At 39.4% G+C, this 22,500-nt stretch overlaps 1 long non-coding RNA gene across 3 annotated transcripts in view; it reads left to right on the top strand.

The window, feature by feature from the left end:
• The window catches only part of LOC135101840 (uncharacterized), a 213,146-nt gene that overhangs the window by 57,207 nt on the left and 133,439 nt on the right, over window positions 1-22,500 (top strand). For all 3 annotated transcript variants that reach the window (XR_010269395.1, XR_010269394.1, XR_010269396.1), the window contains exon 2: window positions 16,530-16,572. This is a non-coding gene — a long non-coding RNA (uncharacterized LOC135101840). The remainder of the gene's footprint in view (window positions 1-16,529; window positions 16,573-22,500) is intronic.

Genomic DNA, 22,500 nt, shown 5'->3' with positions numbered 1-22,500 from the left:
AACTGCAACAACAACAACAACAACAACTTCAACACCAACAACAGCAACCACCTGAACACCAATCTCACCATCACCAACAACAACAACAACAACAACAACAACAACAACAACAACAACAACCACACTACAGTAACCACATAAACGAAAAGAGAAAAAAAAAAAACATCCCCACAAAAAAAAAAACACTTTTCCAGCAACATTCCTTTATGTTATATTTTTTTCCCACACATGTTTTCACTTAGCCACTTGAGGTCTTCCCGCCCCTGCTGGCGCGACACGAGTACCAGCAGTAGTGAGCGGCGGGAGGGCGTGATGATGGGGGTCGTTGTCGTTGACGTCGTCGCCGCCAGAGGGCAAGAGGCGGCATGACGATAATGAGCCGGAAGAATGCAAGTTACTTCTCTGGCGAAAATGGTGATCAGTTTTATGGTGATGGCGTCGCGGGAGATGATGGTGATGATGCGCGGCGGAGGCAACAGCGCGTGGTTCACCTTCAGGAGGAGGAGGAGGAGGAGGAGGAGGAAGGAAGAAGAAGAAGAAGAAGAAGAAGAAGAAGAAGAAGAAGAAGAAGAAGAAGAAGAGGGGAAAAGAGGAGGAGTGTTTCATGATGGTCTCGGATTCCTATACCCACAAACTATCTCTCTCTCTCTCTCTCTCTCTCTCTCTCTCTCTCTCTCTCTCTCTCTCTCTCTCTCTCTCTCTCTCTCTCTCTCTCTCTCTCTCTCTCTCTCTCTCTCTCTCTCTCTCTCTCTCTCTCTCGGGTGCTCAAGGCCACTATCTCGACATGCATCCAATCTTTTCTCAGGGCAAAGTCAGCCTCTCCACCTCCTCTCCACCTCCTCCACATACACTACTATTCCCTCCACACTTTCCACCACCACCACCAACACCACCGCCACCGCCGCCTTCACCGCCTTCGCCGTCGCCTCCTTCGATACACATTATATGCAAATACTTCTCAGGACTGTGGGAGGGCTGCCTTGTCTTCCTCCTTCTTGTCCTCTCCTCACTCTCCTTCCTTCCTTCCTTCCTTCTTCTGTTTCTCTTTCCCTCCTCCTCCTCCTCCTCCTTCTCCTGTCTCTCTGTTTCCCTCTCTCCTCGCTTCCCGCCTTGTTTTTTACTTACTCGTCTTCCTTCACTCCTCCGTCTTACTCTTTCGCCTCCAGCTACACTTCTTGAGGCTCTCTCTCTCTCTCTCTCTCTCTCTCTCTCTCTCTCTCTCTCTCTCTCTCTCTCTCTCTGGTATTAACATCTGTGTGGGGTGTGGATGTGCGCGTTTGTGTGGGTGGGAAAGAGAGAGAGAGAGAGAGAGAGAGAGAGAGAGAGAGAGAGAGAGAGAGAGAGAGAGAGAGAGAGAGCACCGACATTCACCTGGAGGTTCTCTTCACTCACGCCAGCTTAGCCAGACCTCACTGGCAGTATGCGGAGTGGGTCTGGTGGCCTCGCCGTGCAAAGGACATCGCAGAATTAGAAGCTGTCCAACGCAGAGCTAAGAAGATGATCCCTTCTTTGCGTAATAAATCTCATGAGGAGACGCTGGCACGACTAAACCTCCTCTTCCTCGGGAAACGTTTTCTCTCTCTCAGGAAGTCTTTTAAAGTGTTTTGGTAATGTTTTAAAGGTTTATGTTTGTTGATACTAATAAAGAGTTTCAGGTGGAAGTGTAGGTAGTAAGTTTAAATTAGAAAATAAAATAAAAAAAAAATAAAATGGTTTTCAAGTAGAGTGTTATATAATTGGAATATACTTAGCAATCAGGTTGTTAGTGACGAATCAATAGGGAGCTTTAAAAAAAATAGAGCAAGAAATAACTGATTCAAGGTTGAAAAAGTTAGATTTAAAAAAGGAAATGGCAAAAAAATGTTTTTTTTAAATAGTAATAGATGACTGAAAGGAATTAGGCTGTTAGTGCCATGCCAATGAGGAGCTTAAGAACATTTGATAGATTTATGAGCAGTGGTGAGAGGTGAATATAGGTATAGTTGCTGTGTAGAATGAATGATACGTGTACCTTTCCTCATATTCTTACGTTTCTGTGATTCATCGCGGGCAAGACGTAACACAGTCAAAGTAACGTGCATGAAGAGTCCTCCGAAACTAAATTACGCATTTTTTTTTTTTTATTTCTTCATATAAGCATCTTTTTGGGGGAGCAATATGTTGAGCAGGTTTATAATTTCCTTTTGTTGTAGCCCTTTGCGAACTTCCTTCTTCGGTAAACACGTAGATATACACAAATAAACTTAACCGAACATAAACTTAACATCACTTTACAAATACGAGTAACATCACCAAGCAGTAAGCAAGCGAGGAGTAAGTAAGCAGCCTTCGATCTTTTTACAGTGCGCTTTCACAGACCAGACTCCTTTGTAGACGAACTTGACCGTCAACATGTGAACGACGATTCCGACAAGGCTGCTCGTTTGCCTCCCCCTTCTCCCCCCTCCTCCCTTCGCCGCCTTCCCTGGGCCCCTTTCCCTTCTCTCCCCGGCTGAGTGTTGACTGCGCTCCCTCCTGACTAATTACCCTCTTGATTGCGTGTGCTTGTGATGCCGTTTGCTCTGCGTGGATCAAGGACGGATCGCCTCGTTTGGATCCTTGGTCTTCCTGATCCGGGTTGTAATTATGTAATTCGTTTTAATTCTCGTGTCAGTCTGTATTTCTGTCCTTGTCTCGTTTAATTTCTTCTGGTTAGGATGTGTTTGTCTAGTCTCTCTCTCTCTCTCTCTCTCCCTCTCTCTCTCTCTCTCTCTCTCTCTCTCTCTCTCTCTCTCTCTCTCTCTCTCTCTCTCTCTCTCTCTCTCTCTCTCCTTTGTTTCGTTCTTTCTGTCCTTTTTTTCAGTACTTCCTTTTAAAGTCTTGTCTTCCCAAGTCGTACTCAGGTCCCCACTGCATCATCGTCTCCTCCTCCTCCTCCTCCTCCTCCTCCTCCTCCTCCTCCTCCTCCTCCTCCTTCCACCACCACCACCACCTCCACCATCACCACCACCACGACCACCACCACCAATACCACCTGCAACCTCCACACTTCACCACTCAGTCCTCCTTCTACTACTTTCTCTCACACACTCACCCACTGTCTGTCTTTACACTCACTCTCCCTCTCTCCCACTCTCTCAAGGCGGAGTGGAGATATGCAGACGCTTCCTCTCGGCTTTCCCTCCGCCTCCCGGCACAAAAAAAGAAGGAAAACATCAGCTTCAAACAAAAGAGGAAGGAGCGGAATCTGAGTATCACGGCAGAGTCTCATGGAATAACGGTATTGGCAGGAGGAAGAGGTGGTAGTGGTGGTGGTGGTGGTGGTGCTGGTGGTGGTGGTGGAGGTGGAGAAGGAAGAGGAGGAGGTGGAGGAGGAGGAAGAGGAGGAGGAAGAAGAGAAGACTAAGAAAAGGAAGATGAGGAAGAGGACGAAAAAAAGGAAGAGGAAGAGAACGAAGAAAAGGAAGGCGAGGAAGAAGACGAAAACGAAAAGGAAGAAGACGAAGAAGGCGATTAAGGCGATGAGAACGAGGACGACGAGGAAGAAAACGAAAAGGACGAGTTAGAGGACAAAGAGAACAAGGAAAAAGACGACGACGAAGAAGAAGAAAAGAAGAAAAAAAAAAAAACCGAAGGAACAGAAAGGAAGAACAACCTGTAGCAAATCTTTCCATTCTGACGAGCCTTTGAAGTATAAGGAACACTGTGATTTAAAGCAAAGGATTTAATAAATACAAAAGGCTTCCCCCCACTCGCCTCTCTCCCTCCAGCCGTCAGTGACAAGAAAGACAAAAATAACCAGCGTGTACACTGTCACGGGAATGAAATGAGACAGTTCACATGTGCAACTGCTACACTGATGAAACGACCCGTGGCAGATTGACAGGAATAACTTCATCATTCATTTCTTAACCTAACGTATCGCAACCTTAAAAAAAACACGACATTCCATAACACGTGGAATGAAATTAATTTGGTATGACGCACTAAGTATTTTAAACTATTTTTCACTGACAGTCTTTACCACCACGTTCTCCCACTTTTCACGCTTTTAATTTTGCACGACACTTAAAAAAAAACAAAAAACACACACTTTTGGAGCCTGGACGGGACACAAGACACCTCATACCGTAATAATGGACTTGCAGTATTTACACTCAACACGACGCAACGAAGATCTCATGTATTAACTTAATTGCGGATTAGAATCTAGATACTTGTCTGATCTGCTCTTGAAAATTAAAGTTCCTATATCTTTCACGCAATTGGAGGGTAGAAAACTCAGAACATTAATGATAGGACTGAAAACAAAAAAAGCGTCTGGCTTCAGTTAACTATAATTTCATTTGTAAATTAGAATAAGAATACTTCTTTAATCTGCTTTAGAAAATTGCAGTTCCTATATTATTCAACTGGAGGATAGAGAATTTGAAGGCCAAGACTGGAAAAAAGTGGTTAGGTTCAGTTGACTAGAATCTTGGTGGTAAATTCGAGTTTAAACGCTTGTCGTCAAATCTGGCCTTGAAAATTGTACATCTTATAGTGTTCACGACATTGGTAGGGTAGGGAATTCAAGACGAATGACAAGACTGGAAAAAGTGTTCAGCTTCAAATGAGTAGAATCTTTTTAACCAATCCGCTTAAAATCGTAGACGCCTTTTGTACTGTTTTTCTTCCTTTTTTATGATTGATCAGTTGTAAAATAGTCTTTAAATGTTTTTGAATGCCTCTCTTAGATCGCCACGCCAAAGAAATTTCACTATCAATTTATCTCCTTTTGTAGTATATTTATTGCTATTTGTTGCACGGAAAAGGAGGAAGAAAAGGAGGAGGAGAGAGAAGAGAAGAAGGAAGAATCATTAGTGACAACCTCATCGATCAAAACCAGAAGAGAAGATTATGATGAGAGAGAGAGAGAGAGAGAGAGAGAGAGAGAGAGAGAGAGAGAGAGAGAGAGAGAGAGAGAGAGAGAGAGAGAGAATAAAGAAAAGTAAGAGTATGAAAAAAAAAATGAACACGTACCTTTGAAGAGACAAGCAAGGAGAGGGAAAGAAAAAAAGAATACGAGAGAAAGATCAAGAAGAGGGGGAAGACTAATAAAGAAAGAAAAGAGCAGCTCTTCCTCTCAGTCTCCCTTCTCTTCCTGTCTGTCCTTTTCTCCCTTTCCTCTTCTTGTCCACACCATCGCCTCTCCCCCCAACCCCATCCTTCATCCCGCCTCCCTACGGTGTGCTAAAAGGCATCATGAGTCCGCTAAAGGTGCTTAAAGACGCCCCTTACAGCACTCAGCCCATGCACCACTAAAGGGGAGGGAGTGCTGTGCTGCTAGTGTTGTGTATAAGGAGAGTTTCGGTTTGTCAGTCTTTCTCCTTTTTTTCTCTCTCTTCTCTTTTCTTTTCCTTTTTTTTTTTTCTTTATGTGCAGTTTCATTTTTTTTTTTTTGTGCGTGATTGTTGACTTTTCTATTTTTTTATTCTTTATTTTTGTCTGCGGTTTTAGGATTAGAGTTGTGTGTCTGTCAGCTCTCTCTCTCTCTCTCTCTCTCTCTCTCTCTCTCTCTCTCTCTCTCTCTCTCTCTCTCTCTCTCTCTCTCTCTCTCTCTCTCTCTCTCTCTCTCTCTCTCTCTCTCTCTCTCTCTCTCTCTCTCTCTCTCTCTCTCTCTCTCACCTTTTTCTCAGGTATATTTTTCTTTATATTCTTTTTTTTTATTCTCTTTGGTATGTCAACACTTTCTTATCCTCTCTTCCCTTGCTTTCCTTCCCCTCTATTTCTCCATTACTTCTTGTTTCTTGTCTTTAACATTTCTTTTCACATTTTCTTTAGCTTTTCTTTGTTTTCTTTCATTTTTTCTCAGTAATTTTGTTCTTCTTTTGTGTGAATACATGCGTCAGTCTATATATTTTCTCCATCCAAATTATTCCCTCTCCTTTAGTTGTTTGCTGGAGAGAGAGAGAGAGAGAGAGAGAGAGAGAGAGAGAGAGAGAGAGAGAGAGAGAGAGAGTCATAATCTATTGCGTTGTAGTGTTCAGATTAATAGTTTACTGGTTCAGAATTAGATAGGAAACACTTGATTAATTGACTGGTATTTAATGATTGAGTGGAACTGTTCATCTATTTAGCACTGAGATGTCTTAGTGCAGGATTGTTTCTACTGATGGCTTGAGATCGAAAAGTGATCGGGATTTGATTATTAAAGCTCTGATTGTTATGTATTTTCTTTAAACTTGAGAGAATAATTATGAACGGGTTTGTAATGTAAATTTGAAGGATGTCATTGATAGAAAGATCATAAAAGTAGATATGAAGAAAGTGGTTGTCAAAATAGACTGCTGGATGGCGAGACTAGACTCAGTAATGAAGGAAGTGTCGAGTCGGTAGGGAGCTTTTAAACTGAGGTGAATATTTATGGATAGGAATGACAGGTGGATGTGGGTGGGTGTTTTTTTTATGTGGAGACTGCCACGTGTAGGCCTACTGGCTTCTGTATTTTTCATTTATCTATTTATTTATACGTGTATTTATTTATTTATATATCTTGACGTTCGTTTTTTGTGATTAATCAAGTCAAAAAACATTTCAGTGGTGGTAGTTTTATTTTTACTTATCAAAACCGTCACTGGTGATTTAAACAAGGTGACTGTCATAGTGGCATTAATAGTCGAAAGGTTAATTGTGATTTTTGTAGATCTTGCATAATGACGAGGAAGGGAAGAGGAAAAAATCATTATCTTTATTGGCGTTTTAATTGGGACAGTCGTGGTGAGGAGTCCAGTAACCTGCCACGCTCATTCCTCCGTGATCAGCGTTTTCTCTCACTCTAAGTCTCCTGATCTCCTTGGGATCTATTAGTTGCCAGGTTTTATAAGGAAATCGGCAGCAGATTAGAGGAATTAAGATCGAGGGAAAATGTTCAGGATATTTCAAATGAGTACGGTGTGTAACTCTATTGTCCATGAATATACCTGTCCAGTTCTTATCATTACTGCCAATACCGTCACCGAGAGGAAGCCTGCTCTTGTCACCCTCATAAACTATCCTCCTGTCTTTTTTTTCGACTTTGCGGTGAAATGAGATGTAAAACTGTCGAATTTTCTTAATTCTCATATCTTAGTAAAAAAAAAACTTCATGCGTCTTTTTTGCTACTTTCAAGGAAATCGGGGTGAAAAACTATCTTATATTTTCGTGTCCACAGGAGAGAAATTGAGATGAATTTTAGACCACTCTAGACGTGACAAAGGCAGCCATACCAGGAGATGCGCCACGTCATGAAGGATTTATGCAAGATTTATGTAAGCAAAGATCAGCAATAGCAAAAAAAAAAAAAAAATATATATATATATATATATATATATATATATATATATATATATATATATATATATATATATATATATATATATATATATATATATATAAATGGAAAGTTTGTTAACGAGAGCTGCGATTTAAATGAGGGAAAAATAAGGAAAAGAAATAAAAAAATCAAAAGAGGAGAACGAGTGAAGCTACGTATGCTGCTGAAAAGAAGCAGAATGTGAGTAAAGAATAAAATTAATCGGTTGCATAGTTTTTTTTTTTTTTTACCAGAGTGTCGATATGAAAAAAGAAATAAGAAAATGAAGAATAAAAGAATAAAAAGGGAAAGACGTGTGTTGTTGGAATGTAGCAGTATTTAACCAAAATCCGAAATTGTAAAAAAAATAAATAAAATCGCTTGGGAGGTTTGTACACGAGAATGACGATATGAAACAGGAAGAAAAAAAAAGAAAAGGGGAAATAAAAAAGTAATAGACGAATTGAAGTATGTGTTATAGATGTTTGGAAGAATCCGAAACTGCTTAAAAGAAAAAAAAATCAATTATATAGTTTGCTTACGAGAAAGATGATATGGAACAGGAAAAGAAGAGAAAAAAAGAAAGCAAAAATCACAAAGGGGAAAGACGAGTATAGCTCCATATATTAATAAAGTGCAGCAGGATCCGAATAACAATAACAACAACAACAATAACAATAATACGGCGGAGCATGAAGGGTACGTGTTGTGAGTGTGTTATGAAGATATTAATAATTATTCCCCATTGCCATTCTCATCCCAGATGTTCCACTTCTCTTTGACAGCAGTTTTACCGGGAATCTCAGTATGTTAATGACTCGTTATACCCGCAATGCAGACTTATTTATGTGTCCTTCCCTCTCCCTCTCTCTATTGTGCTGGGTTTCCTCTTGTGAACCAGACGTCAAATAAATGACTGGGTTGAGCTTTCTGTGTGCGGATTATTGAATTATTTAGCGCTCATTATACTTGTGCCAGGAAATGCTTTTGTTTATCTTGACCTAGATCTGTTAGTAAAGAAACACAAGGAAAATAAAACATAGGAACAAATGACTTCTCGGAAAAAAATGTGTACTGAAGTTTTCACCTCAGTAAAATAGGAAATAAAATTTACCTCCTCCTCCTCCTCTTCTTTTTCTTGTTGTTTTTGTTGTTGTTGTTCTTTTTTATCCTTTTTTCCTCCTCCTCCTCCTCCTCCTCCTCCTCCTCCTCCTCCTCCTGGAATGGAATGGAAACTAGCAAATATCACGGCAATCTTTAAAAAAGAAATAAATCTCTCCTAGCCAGTTACAGACCTATCAGTCTCACTTCAGTTGTGTGCAAGCTGATGGAAACAATAATCAGAGATAAAATTGTTAAATATTTGGAAGAAAATAAAATCATAAAGGATTCGCAACACGGTTTTAGAACCAAGCGTTCCTGCTTAACGAACTTACTAAACTTCTTTTATGAAGTATTTAACTCGTATGACGAGACAAAAGCTGTTGATATTATCTACCTTGATTTCCAGAAAGCTTTTGACACTGTTCCCCATAAGAGACTCATCAGTAAAGTAAAAGCTCACGGCATTGCCGGAAACACCCTGAAATGGCTGAGAGACTGGCTCTCTGACAGAAAACAGCGTGTGGTGATTAATGGAAAAGAGTCAGAGTGGCAAAAGGTAAATAGCGGCGTTCCTCAAGGCTCTGTATTAGGACCAGTACTTTTTATAATGTACATTAATGATATTAATGAAGGGATAAATTGCAAAATAAGTAAATTTGCAGACGACATCAAAATAAAAAGTAGGGTAACGTCTGTGTCACAATGGCAGGAATTGCAGTGTGAGCTCAATAAACTAACAAGCTGGGCAGAAAAATGGCAGATGAGATTCAACATAGAAAAGTGTAAAATTCTACATATCGGAAGCAACAATGTTCAGGCGAGATATGTAATGAATAACATGCCACTGTCAAGCACCGATAAAGAAAAAGATCTTGGTGTCGTTGTGTCAAACGACCTAAAGCCGAGTCAACACTGCATAGAAACAGTAAAGACGGCAAAGAAATTAGTAGGGTTCATTGGAAGAACCTCTGAATTTAAGTCAGAAAAGGTTATACTTGCCTTATATAACTCACTGGTGCGCCCTCATCTAGAATACTGTGTACAGTTCTGGTCACCATATTGCAAAAAAGACATTGAAAAACTAGGAAAGATACAGCGCAGAGTCACAAAGATGATTTCAAGATTGCGCAATAAGCCGTATGAGGAACGACTGGAAGAACTAAACCTATTTAGTTTAACAAAGCGCAGGATAAGAGGAGACCTAATTGAAGTGTTCAAAATTTTCAAAGGGTATAGTAACATTAATGCACATAAATACTTTACCATTGATCATTCTAACCTAAGAAGAAATTTTGGATTCAAGATTATACCCAAACGATTTAAATTCCACGAGGCCAAACATTTTTTCTTTAATCGTATAGTAAATATATGGAATAAGCTTCCTGCAGAAATTGTGAGCAGCAATACTATTGAATCATTGAAAAATAAAATAGACAAATATTTAAAAGCAAATCCCCAACAAGTTCTCTTCTTGTCCGAAAAATTACTAAATTCACTAATAAATTCTTATTTTACAGACACCACTTTTATTATAAATTGCGTTAACTTTCAGATAGGCGTATGGAGTTCACCGTAGGGTGAATTGTAGAACTTCCTTTCATCCTTTCCTGTGAAAATTCCATGTCAGTTTTTCCATACTGCATGGTACTTTTCCCAACTATTTCCATGCCAGCGCAAGCTGGAGGGAGTGGTGGGTGGGGAGGAGCCTTCTGCTCTGCTGTCCTATCTCTCTTCCCTGTAGCTAGTTAGTAGTAGTTACCAAACAGCCTTGCAAGGACCAAAAGGTCTGTTGCTGTTTGGCTTTCCTTTGTATTCCTTTGTATTCCTCCTCCTCCTCCTCCTCCTCCTCCTCCTCCTCCTCCTCCTTCTTCTTCTTTAAACCCGAGCAAGGCTGTAATGTTCTTGAGGCTTCCTGTCAGGTTATTCCATTGCTTGGCTTCTTGAACGACTACATTTTTGAGCGTGTGTGTTGTGTGGCAAAGTGGGATAGTCAAGCCACTGCTCCTTCCTGTGCTAAAATCGTGTGATATTGACCGAAATCCAAGACTGACAGGACGTGAGTGAATGGATTTGAAAATACAACATCTGGAAATTTTAGTCAGCTTATGATCATGGAAGACGTGACCCTGTGTTTATATATTGATTTTGTGAAACATTGATAATTTTTTTTTCACTGATATCAAGGTTGTCAAGATAGGTTTAAAAAGAATAAGGAAGGATGTAAGGGAGGATCTAACAAAAGGAAGAGATGAAGGGAGGCCGGAAGCAAAAAGAAAAAGAGAAAAGAAAAAGACGTATGAGACAAGGAGAAAGGAGAATGCATGAAGTAAGGGAGGATGGGAGAAAGCGAGGTAAGCAAGCAAGCACGCGAAGAAAGCAAGGAGGAAAGATGAGATAAAAGCAATGAGGAAATTATCAGGGGAAAAAAAAATCATGTGAAAGAGAAAAGGAAAAATAAGAATACAGGATAAACTGAAGAAGAATAGAAGAGGATGTAATGGTAGAGACACAGATAAGAGGAAGGGAAATGGAAAGGGAATGGGAGGGAAGGGAGAAGGGAAAGAAGAAAAGGAAGGGGAGGAGGAGAAGGAGGAGGAGGAGATGATAGTGGAAATATATAAGAAACTTTACAGATACGTATGCATGAACATAAGGAAAGAGGAAGCGAGAGCAAGAAGAAAAAGGAAAACGACAACAACAACAACGACAATAACATGAAAAACTAGAGCAAGAACGTGAATATGAACATAAAGAAAGCATGAACAACAGCAACAACAACAACAACAACAACAACAACAACAACAACAACAGCGACATGAAGAACAAAAGCAAGAACAGGAACATGAACAACAAAAAAAAGCAAGAACGAGAACAAGAATAGGAACAACAACAACAACAACAACAACAACAACAACAAGCCAACGAACTAACCGGCCACCCAATCAACAAAACCGATTAACCAACCGAAGAAAACGAGAAACAGAAGAAAAAAGAAAACAAGAAAAAAAAACCTAATATAACTGAAAAAAAAGTAAAAAAAGAGGCGGCTACGAAGAAAAAAAAGGCAAAAGAGGAGGAGGACGTGGAGGAGGAGGAGGAGGAGGAGAGCGAATATCCTGCAGGAGGGTAAACTGTAAGCTTTGTTAGGGCAGAGGCGGGGCGGGGAACGTGCACAGGGCGGCGATAACGAAAACTGCACCGACTAGTGAACTGAATAATACTTGGATACTAAAAAGAGTCTTTCCTGGAAGGTGAGGCGGCGAGAGAGCACTGCCTTGCTTCTTGACTGCCCCGGGGGAAGGTCTTGAATCCTCTTATTTGTTTGTATTGCCTCGCTTGTATAAAGAGAGAAAGATTGAAAAAAAAATTACTGATTGTGACAGTTTGAAAGATTTGTAGGTAGATATTTTGTTTTGTTTTTATTTATATTTTATTGATTATCCTGCTTTTCTCGATTATTTGTGTTGTTTATCTCGTACGTGTAGGAAATGGACAGGTTGGAAGGTATAGAAATGGCTTTTTTTTCATGTTTCATTGATTATCTTGCTTCTCTCTCTCTCTCTCTCTCTCTCTCTCTCTCTCTCTCTCTCTCTCTCTCTCTCTCTCTCTCTCTCTCTCTCTCTCTCTCTCTCTCTCTCTCTCTCTCTCTCTCTCGTTTGTATCGCCTGTTTTATGTGAATGAGATGGACAGTTTGAAAGATATATAGTTCCACTTTTATTCATTTTTTATCGTCTTGTTTTCGTTTTTGATGATATGCAAAAATAAATTGGCAATAAATAGATATGTAGAGCATCATTTTATTTTTATTTTTTTACCTATTTATTTAATTACTGATATACATTTTGTTCCGTTGTCAGAGTATAATATATAGACTGACTGGTCCGAGTATATGCATATACTATACGTGTGTGCATCAGTGGACATTTTTCATTCACTTATTTTTATTTAGGTATTTATCTTTTACTTCCACTGGTAATGAACAAAAAGAGTGAGACAGGGAGATTAATAACAGGGACATCGAAGTAAAGACAAACAGATATCCAGTTTATTTATACGTTTATTTACTTTTACATATTAGCTTATCTATTTATCTTTCCATTTCTTTTGCGAGTTAAACTGTCAGTGTGATGGAAAGGAATGCATGGCGAGGTGGCGAGGGATGGTGGTGGTGGTGGTGGTGGTCGCTGTATTAAGAGTAAGAGCAGGAAATTGCTGTCTATGTTTTAACCAACCATTTTTTTTGTTCCCGAGGCTTAACTCCGTGACACAAAAACAACAGTTCAGTCTACAGGATCCCCCTACCCAAGACAGAGAAGGAAAGGAAAAGCAATGCCGGTGGTGAAGAATGAAGACACTTTTGGAGCCTCAAAGGTTTCATTTTGGCAAGAGGCAGCAGCTGACGCGTGAACAGTGGAGTGGCCAGTGCTTTACTAATTTGGCGTATAAATTCAGTCTATGATAACACTTTCAGACTCACAGACCGAAACACAAAGTAATTAAGCAACGAGGCAAAGAACGAAACGAAACGGCAAATTACAATTACTCATCCAGTATTACCACTGTGTTTTAAATTATATCAAAAGAAAACTTATTTTTATTCAAAAAATATATATGAGAAAAGGAAGTATTTGCACCATAGAATAGGACAGAGAGAGAGAGAGAGAGAGAGAGAGAGAGAGAGAGAGAGAGAGAGAGAGAGAGAGAGAGAGAGAGAGAGAGAGAGAGAGAGAGAGAGAGAGAGAGAGAGAGAGAGAGAGAGAGAATAACTGTGATAGGAAAAAAAAAAAATATATATATATATATAATTTCTACTTTCAATAGTAAAGGCATGAAAAAATAAATAAAGTATTAATGTTACCCAACAAACACGATTAATTGAAAACGAGCACTCGTCTCATAAAAACAAATAAATAGATAAATAAATAAATACTCTTTTAGTGCGCGCGTTTCAAATATCGGCAAACAAAAAAAAACAAAAAAAAAACGAAAAAGCGGGAAAACATGAATATAGAGGATTGAGTTTTCGTGTTTCATAAAAGCGAGGGAAATGCTGTGTGTGTGTGTGTGTGTGTGTGTGTGTGTGTGTGTGTGTGTGTGTGTGTGTGTGTGTGTGTGTGTGTGCTCAGTAAACAGTGCAAGTCTCATAATTTTGTCTATGTAGTGCGCGAGTTGTATTTTTGTGCTTTTTTTTTTCGATATTCACTTGCTGTCTCTCAATTTCGATTTTTCTTTTCTTTCTTTCTTTTCGTCTTTCGTTTTTCTCTCACTTTCGATGTCTTTTTGGTATCTGCCTGGTAACACACACACACACACACACACTCTCTCTCTCTCTCTCTCTCTCTCTCTCTCTCTCTCTCTCTCTCTCTCTCTCTCTCTCTCTCTCTCTCTCTCTCTCTCTCTCTCATGCTATTCGTCATTTTTTTATACTTTTCTCCTGTTCTCTTATTCCTCTTTTTCTCCTTTTTCTCTTTATCTCCCTTTCCACTTCCTGTTTATCATCATCCTCCCTTTCCCTCACATTCTTCCTACATCTCATATTTTCCCCCTTTCCTCAACATTTTTATTTTTTTCTTCATTCTTACCTTTAATGTCATTTTTCCCCTTCTTTGCCTTGTATTTCCCCTCTTTGTACATACCACTGATACAGTCTTCTTTCCTTTACTGATTTTTTCCCCTCGTCTCCTGTATTCCTTTTATCTCCTATTTTTTTCCCTATTCCTTTATTTTCTTTTTTTTCTTGTGGCTCTCCCTCCTCCCTTTTTTTTTTTTGCTATTTTTCCTTTATCTTTCCACCACCTCTTATATCTTACCTCTCCCTTTCCCTTCCTTTTTCCTTTAATTTATATTTTTCTGCTTTTCTTCCCCTTTTCTCTCTTCAATTCCCTCGTCTTGATTTGTTTTTTGTTTTGTTTTATGTCTTGTTTCCTTTCCTTTCCTCTCTTCCCTCCCCTCTCTCTCCTCTCATCACGTTTCCTCTTTTCTTTTCTGCGTTCTCTCTCTCTTCTTTTCTCTCACCAAGTCTTCACTTTTCTCCTTCATCACCTTCTCCTTTCTTTTGAGTTTCGTTTTCTGTTTTCGTTCTTTGTTTTTGTTCTTTTGTGCTCCCTCTCTTTCTCTCTTTTGCTTTTTCATTTTTTTCCTCTTGTCATTTTCCCTCGGTTATTTTCTCCCTCATCATGTTTCCTCTTATCTATCTACTGATGTTTTTTTTTTTTTCATTTGTATTTCCTTGTGCTTTCTTGTTTTCTGTCATTCCTTTCCTGTTTTGTTTTTCTCTGTTTCCTTCCTCTTCCTACTTTTTTTCTCCCCTCATCACGTTCATTCTTCTCAGCCGATGATTTTTTTTCTTTTGTGTTTCTTTGTATTTTTATGTTTTCCCATATTACATTCGCCTTGTTTCCCGCCCCCTTTGCTTCCTCCTTCCTCTCTTTCCCTCCTTTTTTTTTTCTCCCTATTCATCACGTTTCTTCACTGTTGTGTTCCTTCACTTCCTTTGTGTTCCTTCGTAATCCTTTGTATTCCCTCGTTTCCCTCTATTCCATTCCTGCTTTTTCCCCCTCCTCCCTTCACTTTGTTTGCCCTCTTTCCTCCCCTTTTTTTCTCTCATCATTTTTCTCCTCATTCCTTCGTCGTAGCTGATGATTGCTCTTCCTTTGTGTTCCTTTGTACTCTGTGTTCCCTCCTATTTCCATTTTTTATTGTTTTTTTCCCTCTTCACTTCTTATTTCCTCTCTTTTTACTCTTTTTTTCTCCTCACCGCGTTCCATCTACTGATAATTGCTCTTCATTTGTGTTCCTTTGTATTCCCTTGTGATCCCTTCCTTCCCATTTATATTTCCATTGTTTTTCCTCTCCACTTCTTACTTCTTCTCATTTATTCCTCTTTTCTTCTCTTCACCACGTTCTTCTGATTATTGGTCTTCCTTTGTGTTCCATAGCATTCCTCTTGTGTTTCCTCGTTTCCCCTTATTCCCTTCCGGCCACTTCCCCTCGGCACGTCCCTTCAGAGGCGCCTAAACCATAACGCTGCTTCTCTTGGGTGCTGCATATCATAATGGAGCTTGAATTTGCATGTTTATAAGAGGCCATATATCTTCCTCGTCCCTACCGTCGTTCCCCCTCTTTCTTCCTCTGCCTCTCCCTCACTCACTCACTCACTGGTCCTCCTTCCACCCAATCTCTCCGTCTCCCTACTCCTCATCCTGGTGCTTTTTGCCTACTTTGGTTTTCCGTCTCTGCTTTTTTTTTTTTTTTTGTCTCTTTTTGGATCTTTCTTTTTTTCTTGTCTTCTTTTTTTGTGTGTGTGTTTTAGTTTGTGTTGTTTTTTTGTTGCTTTACTTTTTTTCTTCTTTTCCTCTTCTTTTTTTTTCTTCTTCTTCTTCTTGGTTATCATTGTTGTCTTCCCATTTCTCCCTCTCCCTTGCCTTCCTCCTCCTCCTCCTCCTCCTCCTCCTCCTCCTGTGGTAAGAGGAATCGCTCTTTTATTACGAACGTCACGGGAACATAACAGGAGTAGTGGCGGTGGTGGTGGTGGTGGCGACGCTGGTGGCGGTGGCGGCGGCAGTGAGACACACAGGCTTATGAATGGTGCAGTTTATGTAGGCCAACCTTGAAATGGGAGGAGTGAACATTCTCTCTCTCTCTCTCTCTCTCTCTCTCTCTCTCTCTCTCTCTCTCTCTCTCTCTCTCTCTCTCTCTCTCTCTCTCTCTCTCTCTCTCTCTCTCTCTCTCTCTCTCTCTTTAAGGCTTTGCTGCTTGCTCTGAATTTCGTATTTCGTTTTACTTCCTTTCGCACAAATTCAATTACATTTCGTGCCGCATAACTTCGTGGATTTTGTTTTGCCGTTGCCTTTGCGTCCCGTCACGAGGTTATTTCCATTTTTTGTCTCCATTTTCAGAATTTCTCTCTCTCTCTCTCTCTCTCTCTCTCTCTCTCTCTCTCTCTCTCTCTCTCTCTCTCTCTCTCTCTCTCTCTCTCTCTCTCTCTCTCTCTCTCTCTCTCTCTCTCTCTCTCTCTCTCTCTCTCTCTCTCTCTCTCTCTCTCAATGTAGCATGACTTCATATACACACTTAGTCCTGTGCTTAAATGGTTTGGTATTTTTCTTTTACAGACTCACACTCGCTTCACTCCTGCTGCCCAAACTACGACTGCTGGTGAGTAACACGATTTTCTGTATTCTCAAGCGTTTCTGCGTCTCGTCTTGACTGGTTTTAATGTGTGGTAGAATTTGTTGGAGCTTTCGAGTGTTGCCATTACTTGAGTGTGCCTTCAGCAGGTCCTCATTCTAAAGTTGTTGGGGTTTTTCAAGAGTGTTGTTGTTATATGTAATTTGAATGGCAGTTTAATAAAAATTTTACATCTTTTACTGACTGTAGTTGAAGTTAATATGGTTTTCAAAGGTGTTTTTTATGGTTCTAGCAACTAACTAATAAACTAGCTGAGCTTTTCTAGCATTTTCATGATCCAGATGATGGTTTAACAGGAATTTTCCATCGCCATATTGAAAAACACTCACGAGGAATCGACTAGTATTCTCTGTGTGAAGCCTTTTAGAATATCAACCTTTATAATTCACTGTCTCGTACGTCATTATTGCCGTTAAGGAAAATGATGAAGGGTGTAGTCTGTAAAGTATAGTATTTAGCTCTCATTAAACGGGAGTTACATATCCTTCAGGTTGTAACTTTCACTTTTAAAATCACTTGACTTCTGGTTTCCCCTCGAAGTAAATTAAATATTGCGTTTCGAGTGTAATGTTGAAGGACGCCACTGACAGCAAAAGAAATAGGAAGACATTTATTATTCATTTATTTGTTTAACTATTTATCAATCTCTTTATCTATCTTTCTATGTATCTATTTTATCTATATATCTATATCTATTTATCTATCTGTCTCTCTATCTGTCTATTTATCTATCTATCTATCTATCATAATCATATATTAATTCATTTATTTACTCATTATATTTCCTACAATTTTATTTCCGCTTCGTCAAGTAGTCCACGGTTACACATGTCATTAGCAGTCAGAGTTAATAATAGTGTCTCATGTTGCTGGAAATTGTCTCTCATCCGTTTATTTTTTGTCGATCCGTTTCGATTAAGTTCCTTTTTTAGAACTTTCCTGCCTCCTTGTTCTTATATTCACTTCCAGGATCACTTTTTTTTTCTTATGACAATAATTTCCTACCTTCACAACACTTTTTTACTGTATCCTCTTCCTTACTATTCTAAAAGATGCGTTTACTATCATTTTAAATTGTCTGTCTTTAGTATTTTTTTTTGTACATAGGTAAGTTGTTCATTCTTTTAACACTTAATAGTTACCCGTTGTTTCTTTTCTGTCCTTGTTTCTGTACTTATCCATCTTATTTTCAACTTTCATTCTCTTTATACGAATCCATTTCCTGTTTTCCTTCAAGTACGTAGGTTTATGATTATCAGTTTGTTACCTGTTTCCTTTTATTAAGTTATATTTTTCAACTTTTTACTTACTTACTTATCCTTAGTTTTTTAACATGCTCTCATTTCCGTTATGTAAACCCATTTTCCATTTTCTTTACGTACTTCGGTATATTAATTAATTAGTTTCTTTTCTTTATGTAGGAGGGACACTGGCCAAAGGTAACAAAAATCCAATAAAAAAAAATGCCCACTGAGATGTCAGTCCCAGAAAAGGGTCCAAAGCGGCAGTCAAAAATTGAAAGATAAATGTCTTGAAACCTCCCTCTTGAAGGAATTCAAGTCATAGGAAGGTGGAAATACAGAAGTTGGCAGGGAGTTCCAGAGTTTACCAGAGAAAGGGATGAATGATTGAGAATAATGGTTAACTCTTGCATTAGAGAGGTGGACAGAATAGGGGTGAAAGAAAGAAGAAAGTCTTGTGCAGCGAGGCTGCGGGAGGAGGGAAGGCATGTAGTTAGCAAGATCAGAAGAGCAGTTATCATGAAAACAGCGGTAGAAGATAGCTAGAGATGCAACATTGCGGCGATGAGAGAGAGGCTGAAGACATTCAGTTAGAGAAGAGGAGTTGATGAGACGAGAAGCTTTTGATTCCACCCTGTCTAGAAGAGCGGTATGAGTGGAGCCCCCCAGACATGTGAAGCATCCTCCATACATGGACGGATAAGGCCCTTGTACAAAGTTAGCAGCTGGGGGGGTGAGAAACACTGGCGGAGACGTCTCAGAATACCTGACTTCATAGAAGCTGTTTTAACTAGAGATAAGATGTGAAGTTTCCAGTTCAGATTATATGTAAAGGACAGACCGAGGATGTTCAGTGTAGAAGATGAAAAGTTGAGTGTCATTGAAGAAGAGGGGATAGTTGTCTGGAAGGTTGTGTCGAGTTGATAAATGGAGGAATTGAGTTTTTAAGGCATTGAACAATACCAAGTTTGCCCTGTCTTAATCAGAAATTTTAAAAAATCTGAAGTCAGGCGTTCTGTGGCTTCCCTGCGTGAAATGTTTACTTCCTGAAGTGTTGGACGTCTATGAAAAGACGTGGAAAAGTGCAGGGTGGTATCATCAGCGTAGGAGTGGATAGGATAAGAAGTTTGGTTTAGAAGTTCATTAATGAATAATAAGAAGAGAGTGGGTGACAAGACAGAACCCTTAGGAACACAACTGTTAGTAGATTTAGGAGAAGAACAGTAACCGTGTACCACATCAGCAATAGAACGGTCAGAAAGGAAACTTGAGATGAAGTTACAGAGAGAAGGATAGAAGCCGTAGGAGAGTAGTTTGGAAATCAAAGCTTTGTACCAGACTCTATCAAAAGCTTTTGATATATCCAAGGTAACAGCAAAAGTTTCACCAAAATCCCTAAAAGAGCATGACCGAGACTCAGTAAGGAAAGCCAGATCACCAGTAGAGCGGCCTTGACGGAACCCATACTGGCGATCAGATAGAAGGTTGTGAAGTGATAGATGTGTAAGAATCTTCCTGTTGAGGATAGATTCAAAAACTTTAGATAGGCAGGAAATTAAAGCTATAGGACGGTAGTTTGAGGGACTAGAACGGTCATCCTTTTTAGGAACAGGCTGAATGGAGGCAGACTTCCAGCAAGGAGTGGTAGATGTTGACAGAAAGAGATGAAAGAGTTTGATTAGGCAAGGTGTAAGCACGGAGGCATAGTTTCGGAGAACAAAAGAAGAGACCCCATCAGGTCCATAAGCCTTCCGAGGGTCTAGGTCAGCGAGGGCATGGAAAACATCATATTCTATCAAAGTTCAGTTTTGTCCTTTTTTGTACATACATCTCATTTTCTACATACTCTCATTTTCTTTACATTAATTAACCCACTTCAGAATTTTCTTCACGCACGTACGTGAGTGTGCATTATCAGTTTGCTCCCCGTTTTCTTCTCGTCATAGTTCAGGGTTCCGTTTTCTCCAGTACGTCTCTATAAAGGAGTCAATCCCACTTTTCACCCTCTGTAAAGCATCAAATCCCCTTCCGCCCCACGACACAAGGAGGTCACAGCCATCGCTTTGTCACATTCCGTAAAAAGAACTCGATTCTTCCTCTCCTCCTCCTCCTCCTCCTCCTCCTCCTCCTCCTCCTCCTCCTCCTCCTCCTCCTCCTCCTCCTCCTCCTCCTCCTCCTCCTTTCTCGCCATCTTTTCCTTTCCTCCTCCTCCTCCTCCTCGTCGTCGTCGTCGTCGTCCTCCACCTCCTCTTCCTCCTCTTCCTAATCTTCTTTGTGCTGGCCAGAAAGCCCCGATCCCGCCACTGATAGAGTCTGAAGCTTTTGTTTAGAGCTCTCTCTCTCTCTCTCTCTCTCTCTCTCTCTCTCTCTCTCTCTCTCTCTCTCTCTCTCTCTCTCTCTCTCTCTCTCTCTCTCTCTCTCTCTCTCTCTCTCTCTCTCTCTCTCTCTGTGTGTGTGTCTCTCTCTCTCTCTCTCTGTGTGTGTGTGTGTGTGTGTGTGTGTGTGTGTGTGTGTGTGTGTGTGTGTGTGTGTGTGTGTGTGTGTGTGTGTGTGTGTGTGTGTCATCATATTTTCTTCTCTTATATTTTGAAATTTTTTTTTATTCTAGTGTTAATATTTTGGAAGTAGTGAATATATTTTCCTCCGTCTTTTATGAATTAAGTGTCATATTTTCGTATTGTTCGTTGCCTCATTCTTTTTTTTTTCACAAAACGTGTGTCATGAGTGTTAAAATTTCAAATGCAGCTGCATTTCATTTTATTTTATGCCCTTTCCTTTCCTTTGTGTTTCGTTTCACGTCAGAATCTAATCTTCGCAGAACCTTGGTAATATTTTAGGAGAATATTCAACCCTATCATTTCATGTCATTTCTGTTATTTTAACTTTCATATATTTTTCTCTCCTTAATTTCCTAACGAGATTTTAATTTTATAAATTACATTATTAAGAATGTATGTATTCACTTCCTTTACGTGTCAGGCAGGACGGTCAGGGTCACACAAAGTATTAGAAATAGTCGCTGACAATGATTCTCCCAACAAAGAAAGAAAAGAAGGAAAGGAGCGTGAATCTTTTCAGTTTATCACCGTAAAATCAAACCTGTGTACGTTTTTTTTCTTTATTTCTATATATTACATTTATGTTTTCATTTTTTCATAAAAATCATACATTTCTTTTGTCATCTTTACGTAAACAATGAAAAATAAGATAATAGGAACAGACTTAAGCCTTTATTGTTCCTATATAGAGATTTGTTTGCTATTTTTAATAAGGCATCAGAGACTTGTTTCCAGCTTTATTTATATAAGGCGTCAAGAAAAACACAGTAAAAGGAAGAATGCTTATTGATGAACTGAAACTGATAGCACTTAAAACGGTGCATGTCCTTGCATTGTGTTAGAATGTCGAGACTTGTGGGGTACAGAGGACTAACGTAAATGAGTGAGCATATAGAGTTCTAATATAAATGACTGCATATATAGAATTGCAATGTAAATGACTAAGCATGAAGGCGGGGGTACTATAAATAAGTATGGCTGAAGATATTGTACACGATTTGGGCATATAGACGTTATGTAAATGACTGAGCATATAGAAGGGTAATGTAAATGAGTAAGCATGGAGAGGGGGTACTATAAATAACTATGGCTGAGGACATTGTAAACGATTGGACATATAGACGTGATGTAAATGATTGGGCATATAGAGGGGTGATGTAAATGACTAATAATGATAATGTGAATGACTGGGGGAATGCAAACTCCGTATAAATGTAAAAATAACTGAACATAAAAATAATGTGAACGTTCAATTCATTCCCTGATGAAAAAAAAAATACTGTTGACGTCAAGTTATCAATTCTGATTGGCTATTTTTACACGTTTTCCATTTTTCATTCATTTTTTATATTTTTCTTGTTATTATTTATATATCATGGAACTTATTTATTTACCTTCTCGTTCTGTTCCTCTTCAAATTCCCTTCCTATCTTACGTTCAGTCTTCTTTCCTTTCTTTCTTCTTTCATTCATTGATTCCATACAGTTTTCCTTCAATTGTCCCTATTTTTCTATTCAACTTTTTCGTTTTGTTTTTTTTTTTACTTATCCCTGTCTTTTTCTTTTTGTTTTAGATTGATTTTTTCTTAATAATTATATATACTATTTTCGTTCTTTTTTGATTTCCAGCATTCCTTCCTTCCTTCCTTCCTTCCTTCGTTCCTTCCTTCCTTCCTTCCTTCCTTCCTTCCTTCCTTCCTTCCTTTTTACTTTTTCATTCATTCATTCTTTTCCTACCTAATTATTTCATTATCCTCCATTCTTCCGTAGAGTTTTTTCCTTTTTTTACACATCTCCGACCTATTTTCCCCACCCCACCCATTTACCTATACGTTTTACTTTCTTTCCTCTCCTTTCTTCTCTTCATATCTTTTTCTTCTTTCTTCCCCCGCGCGAGTGTCGTAAGGAGTGTTGCGTCCGCCGGTTTGACATAGTGCGGCCATTTCACTGACGTCAGGAGTCTGAGAAACACGGAGATCTGTGATTGCCTCTTTGGAACTTTCTTCCTCCTTTCCTCCTCCCTTCTGCTCCCCCTCCTCACCCCTGCCATCACCCACCTTGTTCCCATCCATTCAGTTCTTTCTTTTTCTTTTTCTT

Source organism: Scylla paramamosain, chromosome 7, assembly GCF_035594125.1.
Source record: "Scylla paramamosain isolate STU-SP2022 chromosome 7, ASM3559412v1, whole genome shotgun sequence".
Lineage (NCBI taxonomy): Eukaryota > Metazoa > Arthropoda > Malacostraca > Decapoda > Portunidae > Scylla > Scylla paramamosain.
Note: the sequence above shows the minus strand (reverse complement) of the source record. Positions and strands in the feature narration are given on the sequence as shown.